Source organism: Rattus norvegicus, chromosome 8, assembly GCF_036323735.1.
Source record: "Rattus norvegicus strain BN/NHsdMcwi chromosome 8, GRCr8, whole genome shotgun sequence".
In the NCBI taxonomy this organism is placed as follows: Eukaryota; Metazoa; Chordata; class Mammalia; order Rodentia; family Muridae; genus Rattus; species Rattus norvegicus.
In genome coordinates this window covers 35,721,554-35,734,662 of record NC_086026.1, presented here as the reverse complement: position 1 = coordinate 35,734,662, position 13,109 = coordinate 35,721,554, and the positions used below count along the sequence as shown (strand labels likewise).

At 41.6% G+C, this 13,109-nt stretch overlaps 1 protein-coding gene and 1 long non-coding RNA gene across 10 annotated transcripts in view; one reads left to right on the top strand and one right to left on the bottom strand.

Annotated features, from left to right (window-relative positions):
- Ntm (neurotrimin) overlaps positions 1-13,109 on the top strand; it is a 990,153-nt gene that overhangs the window by 890,419 nt on the left and 86,625 nt on the right. The window lies entirely within an intron of this gene.
- Positions 3,192-13,094, bottom strand: LOC134480150 (uncharacterized). 5 transcript variants are annotated; one of them, XR_010054342.1, is made up of 6 exons: positions 12,979-13,094; positions 11,118-12,226; positions 7,989-8,104; positions 6,277-6,334; positions 3,630-3,740; positions 3,192-3,502 (listed from the first exon to the last, which is right to left on the bottom strand). It is a non-coding gene; the product is annotated as an uncharacterized LOC134480150 (long non-coding RNA). The 5 variants fall into 5 exon arrangements; XR_010054340.1 differs by having other exon boundaries at positions 3,630-6,334; positions 11,118-11,208; positions 12,104-12,226; XR_010054344.1 differs by lacking the exon at positions 11,118-12,226 and having other exon boundaries at positions 12,979-13,085.

The following is a 13,109-nucleotide window of genomic DNA, read 5'->3' as shown; positions in this document are numbered from 1 at the left end:
TGGTCATTGCTCTGTATAATGACGTGGCTTCTTTCTCTGTGTCTCTCCTTTTCAGATGAAAGAAAAGTGTACTAAGTTTGGCTTTTATTTATTTAACATACAGTATGTTTTGATCACCAGCGAAGCAACACCCAGAATTTGAGGAGACATTTAGGGAATCTGGGACTGTTTAGCTAAAGTTACAGTGTGGCAAATGCAACAGGCTCTCTCTGCAACTAGGTCATTTAGAAGTGAGAGCATGTGCTGCCAACTGAAATGAGGATCACTGGGGATGGATAGCTGTTAGCCCTGTCTGTGATATTGCTTGAAGTGTGAAATGACTCATGGCAAGGGGCGTAGGGACACACTCAGATTTCTCTTCATACCCCAATTTTTTTGAGACCAGTGCAGAATTTCTCAGTTTCCAATATTTAACACTTCCCACCCCCAATCATATGCTCACACAGAGCAGGGTTATCTAATCCATCTTTCATCAAAGTCAGAGCCAGTTTTGGGAAGCCATCCATTCTGTCCCACAGATGATTGTATAAGTGAAATCTTCCCCAGTTTTGTTTTTTGCTTGTTGTTGTTGTTGCTGTTGATGTTGTTGTTGTTATTGTTTCAGCTGTTTTTGTTTATTTGTTTTAAGTCAAAATTTCACTTTGGAGCCAAGCTTGGCTACCCCTTGCCTAAAATTCCTTGTTTGTAAAATAGGAGGAAAAGGGGAGGGCCAAGCAAATACACAATATGTAGACTAACATGGTCAATATCCTCCTCAGGACAGAGTTTGGAACTAAGAGTAAATATTTCAGCTTTGCATAGCATGTCCTGGGAGTTCTGCAAACATCCCTACTTCCTTGTTACCACATGCTCACATGCTTAGGTCTGCCCAGGAGGACACCCATCTCTATATGCAGAGAATAATGGCAGCTGACCAACTTGGAAAAAACCTCTCTTGCTATATTATAGCTACCTACTTCTAGCTTGGAGGTGACTTTTTGATTCCCCAACCACAATGTTCTCTCAATGCCCTAGCCATCCTACTGATATTGTTTATATGACCTCAGAACCACTGTTCCCTTGGAAACAGAAACCCTTTAGTTGGGAAGGATGGGTTGTGGGAGACACAAGACTGGAAAGTTTAGCTCCATCTCTTTATATATACCTTCCTAGGAGCTACAGCTCTTTGGAGCTCAGTGTGCCTTGGTGAGTTTCACACGCATTCATGTTAGACATCATTTCGCTTGCTTTAGCATTGCTGCTAAGCGTCCCCTCTGACTGCCTGCTCTGCCCTTGAGTGGCGGCATTCCTCAGTGTTGACACATCTTCTCTTTGTGACACTTCCATAGGCCTTTTGATTTGGGTCATTCAGGTGTTGTCATGGAAATGACATCCTCAGCTGAGTGGAGTTGCACATGTTGTCATGGCTATAAGGACCTCTCGATGGGAGCTCTACTTCATTGTCATCATGTGGACAGCAGCAAGGGGTCCTGGGATCATTTGGCATGCCAGAATTGTCAAGCAAAAGCTAGCAGTTTTGTGCCTTGAGAGACAAGTGGATGCCATTAGAAAAATAGCTGCTGTTAAAATGGTTCCATTCTATCTCCGCATAAAAGAAAAGTCTGAGGGAGGGCACTGTAGCTCATGCTTGTAGTCCCTGTACCAAAGAGACTGAAGAAGGGTTGTCATGAGTTCAAGGCCAGCATAGGCTTCAGAGTGAGACAGTCACAAAAGTTGAAAAATAAAACTAGAAGTGAGAGAAAAAAGGAGAGGATTGAAGGATTATTCCTGGCTGTCATCGTTTTTATTGTCTCCTCCATTTCCACTGTATCATTGTAATTTCTTAATATTTTTGTTGTAAGTTGAGCCTGTTCTTGGCATTGTCCTAAATGTTTATATGTGTGATCCATTTAACTTTTTCTTTCTTTTTTCTTTTTTTCGGAGCTGGGGACCAAACTCAGGGCTTTGCGCGTTGCTAGGCAAGTGCTCTACCACTGAGCTATATCCCCAACCCCCCGTTTAACTTTCCTGATAATGTCATGTGATCAGTGATTTTACTAACCTTCAGATGAAGAAACTATGATATAAAAGCTCACATACATATCTTGCTGGACAATACACACCACTATGCAACGTGATAAGTCTAAGGCTCAAGAAAACAACATAGCTCTCAGGCTTGAGCTGAATTTGCTCTTGGTCGTTCATAACCATCAACAGCAGATATCAAAGTAGGTGAATGCAGCTGTGGAACCAGATGTTGTTAGGTCATGATTGTATCTAAAATCCACACACTTTTACTTTTTAAGAAAAAGGAGTATGTTAAATTTATTCTTTGAGAATTTCATGTGCTTTCAATCATACTCATCTCCTACTCTTCTTCTCCAACTCTTTCCAGGTTCCAACCCAACATAATGTCCCCCTTTTTAAAAATAATCTGCTCGATCTGATTCAACATCAATGTGGGGGCAGTTGCTTAAGCATTGTCACCCTAAGCAGGAGCCAAATGCCTAAGGAAAACTGAATCTCCTGTTGCTAGCAGCTATCAACTGTCCGTAGCTAAGGGTGGGGCTTGTATGAGCCTCCATTCACACCGGAACATTGACTGGCTTCACCTTGTACAGGTAGCACCCCAGCTGCTGGGAGTTCTTGAGTACAGCTGTCCTGTTACATGAAAGAGGCTATTTTACCCCGGTAACCGTGAGCTCTGTTTTAACAACTTTTCTACCCCCCTCCCCTCTCCTCTTTCCCTCAATGTTTTTTGAGACATGTGTGTGTGTGTGTGTGAGTGTGTGGTGTGTGTGTATGTGTGTGTGTGTGTGTGTATGTGTGTGTGTGCTTATGATATGACACACCGTATCAAACTTTAATGTTTTAAAATATTTTCATTTGCTCCTCTATATGAAGTTAGTATGACTGTGATAGAGCTCCACTTACGTTATAGTGGAGAACAAATTTGGGAAGATTGTAGCTTCACAAAAAAAACCTCACTTCCAAAATATTTATACTAAACATGAGTCTGTGATTATACGTGGATTCAGAACAAAGGGTGACTTGTGTGCCTTACTGCATATCACATCAAATTATGAGGCACAGAATTGGACTTTGCAGAATGACATGGATATTTTGTTATATTTTCTGGTGATGACAATGTCTATGAATCTTAAATAAGCAGGACTCTATCAAACCGAAGAAAATATTCCACCAAAGTCCAGTTTCTTGAACCAGTGAGTTTATTGGGATCATTTTCAGGAACACAGGCCACTCACACATAGCACTGGAAAAGCCCTTCTGTGTCTACCAGGTATGTGGCTACACCTTCAAGAAGTTCCAACCCTAGATAATTGTTTACCTCTTATTGGACTCCAAGTAGGGCAGGAGCCTCATGAAGGTCTATTGAGCCCTCAGAGTTTTGCAAGCCTGAGTCTCTGGACCTTCTACGAAGGAATACCGAAAGATCAGTTAACGTGAATGTCTTTTGAGTGTGACTCCAGGTGCTCTGATTCAAGTCTGTCACCAGTCACTTCTGTCAAAGAGAGCAAGAATAAATGGGAGGTATCAATATGGCATCACCACAGCCATTTGTCCTTTTTAGTTCCCCGTCTTTAATTCCTAACCCCACCCACATTCAAGTGTCAGCCTTTGCCTATTACCTTAAAGCAGGAGAGGAGTGTCCCGTCTTCATCCCTGTTGTTTTCCAATGCTGCACTGTATTTTGAGCAAGGCAGTGATCTTCAAAGGAGTGATTGCTTACAAACCTGTGTCTGAGCTCATTTCAAGGAAAGGAAAAACACATATGAGTTACTTAGAAGTTGTCCTGTTGTGGCATAGTAAAATGTCACGGTTGCTTGGCACCAACACATCAGTCTTCTATTTGAATGCAAGGATGGATGGGATATATTGAGTGGGGGAAGACAGTGATGTCAGTGACAATACTAAAAGCTGGTACAAATAAGGACCTTTATCTGCTTTGCAGACCAGCACTCTACTTGTATTAGCGTATCTAATCTTTAGAAACACTATAGGAGAGAGAATAAGGAAAGCAAGAAACATGCATGGAAGTTTTAAATAATTTGCCAATGTTAGTAAGCTATGAAGAAACAGGGCTGGGATAGAACTGTAGCACTTGAAACTGTCTATAGACGTGGGTAGCTTTCTTTCATGAATATAGGCTGAACTCTCGGAGCTTTGTAGAGCTGCATCACCACTGAGCTTCAAGACATGAATTCTGATCGCGCCACTTCCTAAGCAATGTCACTGTGGGCTCTTTCCATCTGCATTAATCTTCTCACCTAGTCACCTTATGAAGGGTGATACCCAAGGCAGAAGGCACATAATGTGGTATGCATTTCCTGAGGTAACACAAGTAACATGTATCCTGTGTCTGGTACAAAGTAAATCCTCCGTAAATATCAGCAAAATAGGGATAACAATAGTGGTCAAGTGAAGAGTGGAATTGGTAATTATTACAACAATAATAATAGAATTTTTAATCGCTCATCCTTGACAGTATTTCATCTTAATTGTAAGTATTAACACACTGTTGCTAACAATAAATAAAATGACTTTGAAGAGAAGCTATGGCATGAGTGCCCATCTTAAATGTATTTCCATTGTACCACATTTTATCTACTGCAAAATTTGGTTAATATTGTTAATAGAGTCCTTGGCACAAGATTTACCACTGCATGTGAACTTGCCCCCAAACCCTGCTTCCCCTAGGACCAGATCCATAACTCCTCAGGTGTATTCAATATGTACTGAAAGTGCATTAAATAGAGGTAATAAATGTCTGCATGTCTCTTAACATCCTTCCTTTCACTGGTAAAATGACACGCTCAAAAATTGCTGCCTCTAACTTGCATAGAAACGGAGGTTTAATGAAGGTTAAAGAAATTAACTAAAAATTATCTGAAAGCAGTGCTTTGGTCACATTTTCACAAATTAAAACAGAAATAAACACAATCATGTTTCTGCTCCAAAGGCACTGAATTAAGATAAGGTGTTCACATTTCTAGATAAATAACATCCTGCACTACATTGTGTGCATTTATCTATAATCTAGACTACCACCTTATTGACGTCTAAGGACCGACAAGGTATTTCTGTCCTATTAAAACAAACACTATGTGGGGAGGAAACAGGGCAGGTGCTGCCCACAGGCCTTGGTAATGAAACCTTGCTGCCGTACTCATCTGAAACTTCCCTGCAAGCTCTGAGGATGCTTCCTCACACTATTTTCTTCTCTACCTAGCTAATAGATGGGGCCATAGGGCTCCCAGTGGGAGAAGGTCGAGCCTTGCTGCCAGCTTCCTTGGAAGTCCTGGCTGCTAGTGAGAAAGGCAAGGAGAGAGCCAGGAGGTTCACAGCAGTACCGCTTTCAAGATTCAAGTCAGTTGCAAAGGGGAATCAGAAAGTCCCTGCTGCGTGGTGTCTCTCGAGCCATGTCTCGCCTCAGAGAGCTCTGCAGCTGGGAAGTGTTGAGAAGTCAGCCCTGCAGAGCTGTTACAATTCATACTGACTATAAACTTCCCACTGTGCAAATAAAAGACGGGCGGTGCTTGCCAAGTTTCCTGAGTGAGTGTAAGTCATTTTACCATCTGATGAGGTACACCATGTTGGGAGACATTATGGGAAAGAAAGGAGTCAGGAAAGCAAAAATGTGTGCTGGGAAACTAGCAACACCAGTTGTCTGGGACTCAGTTACAAAACTGGGATGTGGCCCGCTGGCAGAAAAGGAAGGGTTTCCCCCAGGCACTCACAAAGCTTGGTTACCCCAATTGGACCTTGAACTTAACATCCAAGCTTTCACATTCTAACTGGGGCTAGGGATCCTAGGGAGCAAATATCACTTTGGTCACAACACTTGGTTGGACTCTCATCTGTCAATTACTCAGTGGGTGACCCTTAGCAAACTAATTAACCTCTCTGAACCTCTGTTAGTTCATCTGTAAAATAGGGTGAGAATAGGCAGGATAGTAACTGAACATTGCAGGTGCTTTGTAAACATGAAGACAGTAGGCACCATTGTCCTTTGTTGAAATTTCTACATTAATCATGCATGTGCTCTGGGGCAATGCCAAGAAAGTCAAGGAGGCTGAGAGAAGAGGTGTGATCTTGCTACCAAGCAGCCATCCAAGACAAAGATGCTCTTGCATTTTTGCAACACAAACTCAAAAAGCAAATAATGGAACCAGTGTTTATGCCCGTTGTTATAACAACAGCAATTATCATTTGTTCTCATTATCTTTTGTTAAGTCTTACATTTATTTACACAGTGCAATTAATTGGAAAGTTCACCTAAGCATTTTACAAACACTGCAGAGGATGTGGTCCCAGGGAAGGAGGCGAGTTGAATCTGAAACACATTTAAAAAGAGCAGAGGAATAAGATACAATAGTGCAAGACAGAAATCAAGAGGGAAATCGCAGGGCAAAATGAACTCTAGTGTTGGTGTGGTTCCCAATCCTTGTCAGCTCTGGCCTCTGAATGATTCGATGCCAAATGATTCAAAGTGCTGTCTTCCCTTGTCTCATTTTATGGTGCTAAGGATTGACAGACACATTCAGTTAGACTAAATTTGATCTAATTTTTTGGACACCACAGAGCAGAGTGGATTTTGCATTTTTAAATGGCTGAAAATAATTAAAGCATAGTTTGAAATTAGAAGGTTATTGTTATTAAGTTAGTAGTTCTGGAACCCAGCCAATCACATCCACTTATTTATGAATGCCTTTGACTTGTAATATCAGCCTTCTATCAGTGCTGAGATCACATGGTTCACACAGCTAACATCTCTATCCTCTGATCTTTTGTAATACTGATTTCTAGAATTCCTGGCAGTGGTTATCCTGGTGGGAGTCATTAAACCCCTCTCTTTATTCAGATCCCCTCCCTAACTTTTCCTGCTTCCACTCTGAAGGCCTTGTGGTTCTCACACACATTTCAAACCTTTGAGCTTTCTGTCCTTCCAAGACTGGCACATGCCACTGAAGAGAGCCTAGTGCTACTACTACCCAACTCACAGATGGCTTCCTGTGCCCAGTTGTTTTTCATTGTTCATCTAACAAGGCCATACAGAGCCTAATCCCTGATGAGGACCACTCTGATTGTCAGACAATTCAATATTCTACCCACTTTGGTTTGAATGGTCGCCTTTTCTTTACAGAGCATGACAAAAACACAATGCTCCCCTAGGTCTTTATTTTGTGGCCAGATCCATGTCTACTGCTTTTGGGTTGAGTCTCCTTCTACCCATGAGGGAGTTTGTTTGGATGTTGATTTAGTCTGTTTTCTCTTGCTGTAGAGGAACACTCGGGTCTGTGGGAAGTGTGCCTGCCTTCTGGTCCTAGATGCTAGGAAGTCTTAGATCAAGCAGCTGCTTCTACTGAGGGCCTGCTGCTGTTTTCTAGCATCCATGGTGAATTAGGAAGAGAGTGCAAGGCCTGAGGGGAGAGGAGAGAAAGCCCAGAAAAGCAACTCACTTTTAAAGCACCATTCTTGCAATAACTGACCTCTTCCTGCATGGAAGCCAGTATCTCTTCATTAGAGACTCTTTCCTGAGATGCGAATGCTTCCCACTACACATCTCAGCATTGGCATGGCTAGTAGGTTGCTGCTATCCAGTTTGTTCTTCTGTAGCTTTCTGGAGTAGCTTAGATGAGCCTGCTTTCCCTAAGAGCATTCCAACTGGGTACCATCTTCCCGCAAGGAGCTCTTTCCATTAATTAGAACAGTCCAGCCAGAATGGGCTATTGCAGATTTCCTCTATCTTCTGGGTCCAAACCCAGCACCTGCCTCATTTTTCCACCTTTCTCCCTATTTCTGCCTGAAATACAGCTATAACATTAAAGTTACTTGTCAAGCAGACAGGGCAAGTCTCAAGTTTACTGGAAGATCCCGATCGAATGAGCTCTAATTTAGTACCTTTTGTAAAAATTCTCAATGATCACCTGGATGAATAGTCCTCTAGAATCCCATCATTATGATTTCATACTTTCAAAAATACTTACACATGAGCCTAATGACAGTTTCCCCAGCATGAGAGATGAATAAGTCTGCCATGGAGATTTCTATTGAGATCGACTTTGTAGTCTTATCACTCACTTTGAAAAGTGAGCTTTGAGCTCTACATGAAAAAAAAGAATTAGTGACTTGCTAACTGTTGGAGGCACAGATGCTAATTACAAGTTTCTTTATAGCTTTCTGCTCTTCAAATATATGTTTACAAGTATCATATAGTTATAAGCAAAACCTTCAGAAATAGATTTCAATTTTAAATTCTGAAGAAATGTGACTGGAAGTAACTAGCCACTGAATTCAGGAAGCCTAAGCTACTGGTAAATGGCCAGAAAGTGTGCGATACCTTAGGCTCTTTTAGCTTTTATGGAGGCCAACATTTGGTTTACTCTGTGCTCCCTTTCTTTGTGACTCATAGAATCCTTATTCTTCTAAGGTTTCTTAGGAGCAGTCGTGGTCATCCTGCTTGTTATTAGTATGACAATGTTTGGGTCAAAACCAGGATCTGAAATCTGAAAGTCAACTTATATTGTTCCTTTTAATGAAGGGATGGTCTGCCTTGCGCCACCTCCTTCAGCCACTATTGCAGTAGTCTCTCAGTCTTTGAAGAGATGAGAACTGCTGAATACCTGCTATGATGTATAAACAAGCACAGTATGTCATAACAAACACACATTGAGCTACAGGGGTATGTGTATGTGTATGTGTTATGTGTGTTTGTGTGTCTGCTTGAGTAGGTACTTGGGATTTGTGTGTTTAGTGTGTATATGTACATGTGCATGTGCAGGTGTATTTTGCTTGTGTGTGTGTGTGTGTGTGTGTGTGTGTGTGTGCATGTATTTGCACTAGATTTTGTGTGTTTGATGTCTGTCCATAGGTGTTTTGTGCACTTTGTGTGTATGCGTCTGTGCATGTGTATTTTGTGTGCTTTTTATGTTTGGGGTGTGTGTGTGTGTGTGTGTATAGACAGTTCCTCTGTCTCTCTAGCCTCCAGTATTTTCTTTCTGCTAGGTCATACCCATTCTGAATTGAAAAGGGTAACGTTTTAGAATTAACAGGCACCAAGAATCTAGTGTTCTGGTTGCACTGAGGTAAGAGAGGGAACTATCAAGATAGATTTGCCTTTCATTTCTTCCTCCTTTTATGCACCACTTAAAAACTTACATATCCTGAAAGAATCATTTGGTCTTTTTATTAGTTAGCTAAAGTAATGTATGCTGAGCCACCATGGGACTCAGGGACCACCCAACTTAGAAGAATTGCCACCTGACAGCCTAAAGTTGGGCAGGCTTCCATGAGAGTTTCACAAAATTCTAGACAGGTTTGAATATTATCCTAGCATTAGGCTCTTTAAAAAATGAATCTCCTAAGAGATTTGACAGTTAATGAGTATTCTTTCTTGCATTTATAGTCCATCTAAGCAAGATGGTGTTTTTGATAAGTATCAGAACTACTTAGCCACCACCTGGTGGGGGAGGTTGTCATTGATGCTACCATTACTGAGAACCTTCTGGAAATGCATCTCCTGGAAATGTCTTGGAGCTGCTTTAAAAACCCAGCCTTCAAAGTTTTTGACATGTATATGCTATAATTTTATCACACTCATCTAATTCATGAGACTTTAATCCAAATGGCTGTTTACAAAAATAAAATCTATGCTTGGAAAGAGATTTTATGCTCATTGGAGTTATTAAAAAAACACCATTAACTAACTTTACTTGAGGATTTATTCTCTGCCAACTCTGCAAAGGGCTCTATAGCTATGAACACATTTAATCTTGATAATGAGGTAAGTATCATTATAATCTCCATTCTACAGATAGAAACACTGAAGCCAAAGTCTCATAATAATAATTTGTAGCCATTTTTCATTCTTCCTCAGGGTGTCTATAGAAACTAATTTTATTTGGAAGGAAAGCATCCCTTTAGAAAGATCGGTGGAGTCAAACCGTCCTGTGCTCAGGGCTTAGAATTTAGCATTTGTCTCCACATTTATTCATTTGTCAATGGGGAGCAGTATATATCTTTAAAAGTTGGACTGCATAATTATTCTTTCTCAATTACAAGCATAACAGAACATTTAATTAATAGCAGTGGTGTTTATTGCTAGTATAATGGTGATAAAATAATGGTGGGGGAGACTTAGATATTCCAGAATAAACTCAGATATGGACAGAGTAATAAAAACATTCTCAATCAAAACTGGAGACAGACCTCAGGAAGCTGTTATGAAAAGAAAAAGAAGTCACTGTGGGTTTTCATGCTGTGCTGCTATTGAGGAAATATAAAAAGTCCAAGAACTTTTTGAGACACCCCCCCTCCATTGCCTGCAGTCTCGTTCCCCTTCTGTGAACTATGACCTGGCTTCAGTGATGAATGGAGTCAGGTAATGGTGAGACAGGTGATGGTGACAGGGGGTGACATCCGAGGCAGCTTATAAAATTCCAGCAGCTGATTTAGTTATATGATTTTTTTGCTGGTCACTAAGGAGGCTTTGGCCAGCATGTGAAACTCAATGATACTAAGATTACCATATGCATAGACTATCTGAGATTCCAGTAGAAAAATGAAGACTTAGAGCCCAACATCCATACTCAGCTGTTGCATTTTTGAACCAGGAAGCCTTGGCAGGGATCTCAGGTTCAGACTTCTAACCTCATATAAAACCCTGATGAGACCTACTTGCTTGAACCCAGACAATGGCCAGGTCACATAGAAAATCAAAGACTGTCTGCTCTGGGCTTCTGCTGGGGACACTTGACTTCATACTTAGCAACAAATGACTGGGAACGGGCATATTGTAGGAAGAAATGGCACAATGTCTGTGTATATAATGTCTTGCTTTTTTTCTATGGAGTTCATCTTCTTCTGACTAATGACAAGGTGTCCTGAAAGGTAAGGTTACAAGGGAGCCTTTGTAACCTCCAGAGTTTGATCAAGTCTTATCATCATTTTCCTTCTGAATCTCAGGCACTTTTGCTGAGCCCCACATTTTTATCAGAGTTCATATAACCATCATAATCACAAATCACTGAAGCTGGTCCCGAGAATTAGCTCACTGCCATGTCTGCTGTTGTTCACAAATTATGTAAAAATGAAGGCAATTGTTTGGAGAAGCTCACCTTGAAAAACTCTTCAGTTTTCTCGCCCATGTGTTAACATTCTTACTTCTTCATAAAGGCCCCCTTAGTCTCAGTGACCCAGGCTGAGGCTCTTCAGGGAAGAAGACAGAGGATCTTCAGGCAGAAGCCTGAAGCCACCATCCCTGTCATTGCCTATCAATCAGAAGTTAGACCTGGAGAAGCTTGGAGATTTCTGTTGCTTCGTAGCCAGAGGAAATCAGAGGTCACTGGGGAATTTGGAGCACTAGGGCCAGCGATGGAAACTTTCTCCCTGCTCTTGCAGCCAGTCCCAGGCCTTGGCTCCAAGCAAATTAACTGAACCATTTCAACAGGCTGGAATTCTGTCGGCAACTCAACCATCCCCTTGTTTACTGTTGAAATAATTACTACTTTGCCATAATATTAGCTCTGAGCCGTGACTCCATTACCATTATCGCCGGAATATTACCCATTTATTATCTCCCAGCAACCCTGGAAGATGAATACTGGGCTTCAGAGACCAATTGTTTTACAGCAGACGGGATCTTGGTGGGCATTGTTTAATATGGGAAACTACATGGCGGCCAGCATTAATTTGGCTGCAGCAGACTGCACTACCTCACTGCTAACCTGCAAACCTCCCAATCTTTTCCATTCACAAAATGAGTTGCAGCTGAACCTTCAAATGAGGGAAGATGAAAGGTGTCTTTGGGAAGAGCCTGAAGCTTGGGGATGGGTAAAGGAAAGGCTGAGGGAGAGAGAGTGTACCAATGAGTATCTGCAAGAGATAAATGGATAGTTCGCAGGAAGCAGGAATGGAGAATGACTTTCTTCTATTCTTGGGACCCAAAACTCTGGGGAAGACGCAAAGGTTATTTATGTGAAGGTTCAGTTGTAACTCATGTGCCTCCCTTCTGCAGACTGGAGCACTCTCAGCTTTTCTGTCTGTCCTCTTTCTACCACATGCAGGTAAGGAAAGGCAAGGGACAGGTAAGCAATGTGATTACCTTTGGGAAGAAAAGGTAACAGAGTATCGAGAAAGGCAAAACAATCCCCATTTGCAGAGTACACCGGAGCCTGAATATTAGATCTGAGCTCATTGCTTCAGGAAACCGTGGCTAGACACACACCTGGAAACCAAATGAAAGATGAAAGGACTTTCTGCAGAAAGCATCCCTTAGCACGTCCATCCTGCTCTTCAAGCTTTAATGTGCATGCAAATTACCCAGCTTTTGCTCACCTGGATGTTGTGAAATCGTGCCTTCGAATTAAGCATGTCTTGGATGGGATGTTTGAGTTTCCGGCCATCTCCAGGGAGAGACTATCACTGTACGTCCACAGACCATGTTTGTCTCACTCCCTGAGCAGGCAGGAAACTGCCTACTTTAACAATGTTGCCTTTTTAATATTGCCTGCATTGGCGTATTCAAGAGCGTGCTCAGAGAAGAATGAGTATCAAAGTGGCACCCTGGTGCCCATTTCTAACCAAGAGGAATAGGTTGTGTTTGTTCCATGCCATGTGGATGCTAGAATGAATGACATAGGCAAATTTCCTAGACAGACTGTCTCTATGTCATGAGAGAGCATAGGTATGTTGTAATTTGGTGCTTTGCATTTTCTTTTATGAGAAGCCCCCAAAGAAACTGTGTTTCTATTATGAATCAAGAACGATCCAGAAGGGCTTGACTACAACTTTGGACGGGTGGAAGGAAGGCAATCTAATCTTCTATAAAGAGCATTCTAGTTTCTTCTACTCACAAGTTTTTCCAGCCCCATATTTTTCTCTTTTGCCAGCTTTCTCTCTAGATAGTCCAAATAATCTGAGATTCAAGAAATCTTCTGATATAGCCCGCCATAAGCTCGAGATGAACGTAACTATTACCTGGAAAACGTCAGGCTTCCTCCTTAAAAGCCAAGTAGCAAGAATTTGTCTCAGTTTCCCCTTTAGTTGATTTTCCCAAACACCACCACCGTGTTTTAGAGAGATAATAGATTGGTGGGAAAAGAGTCTTT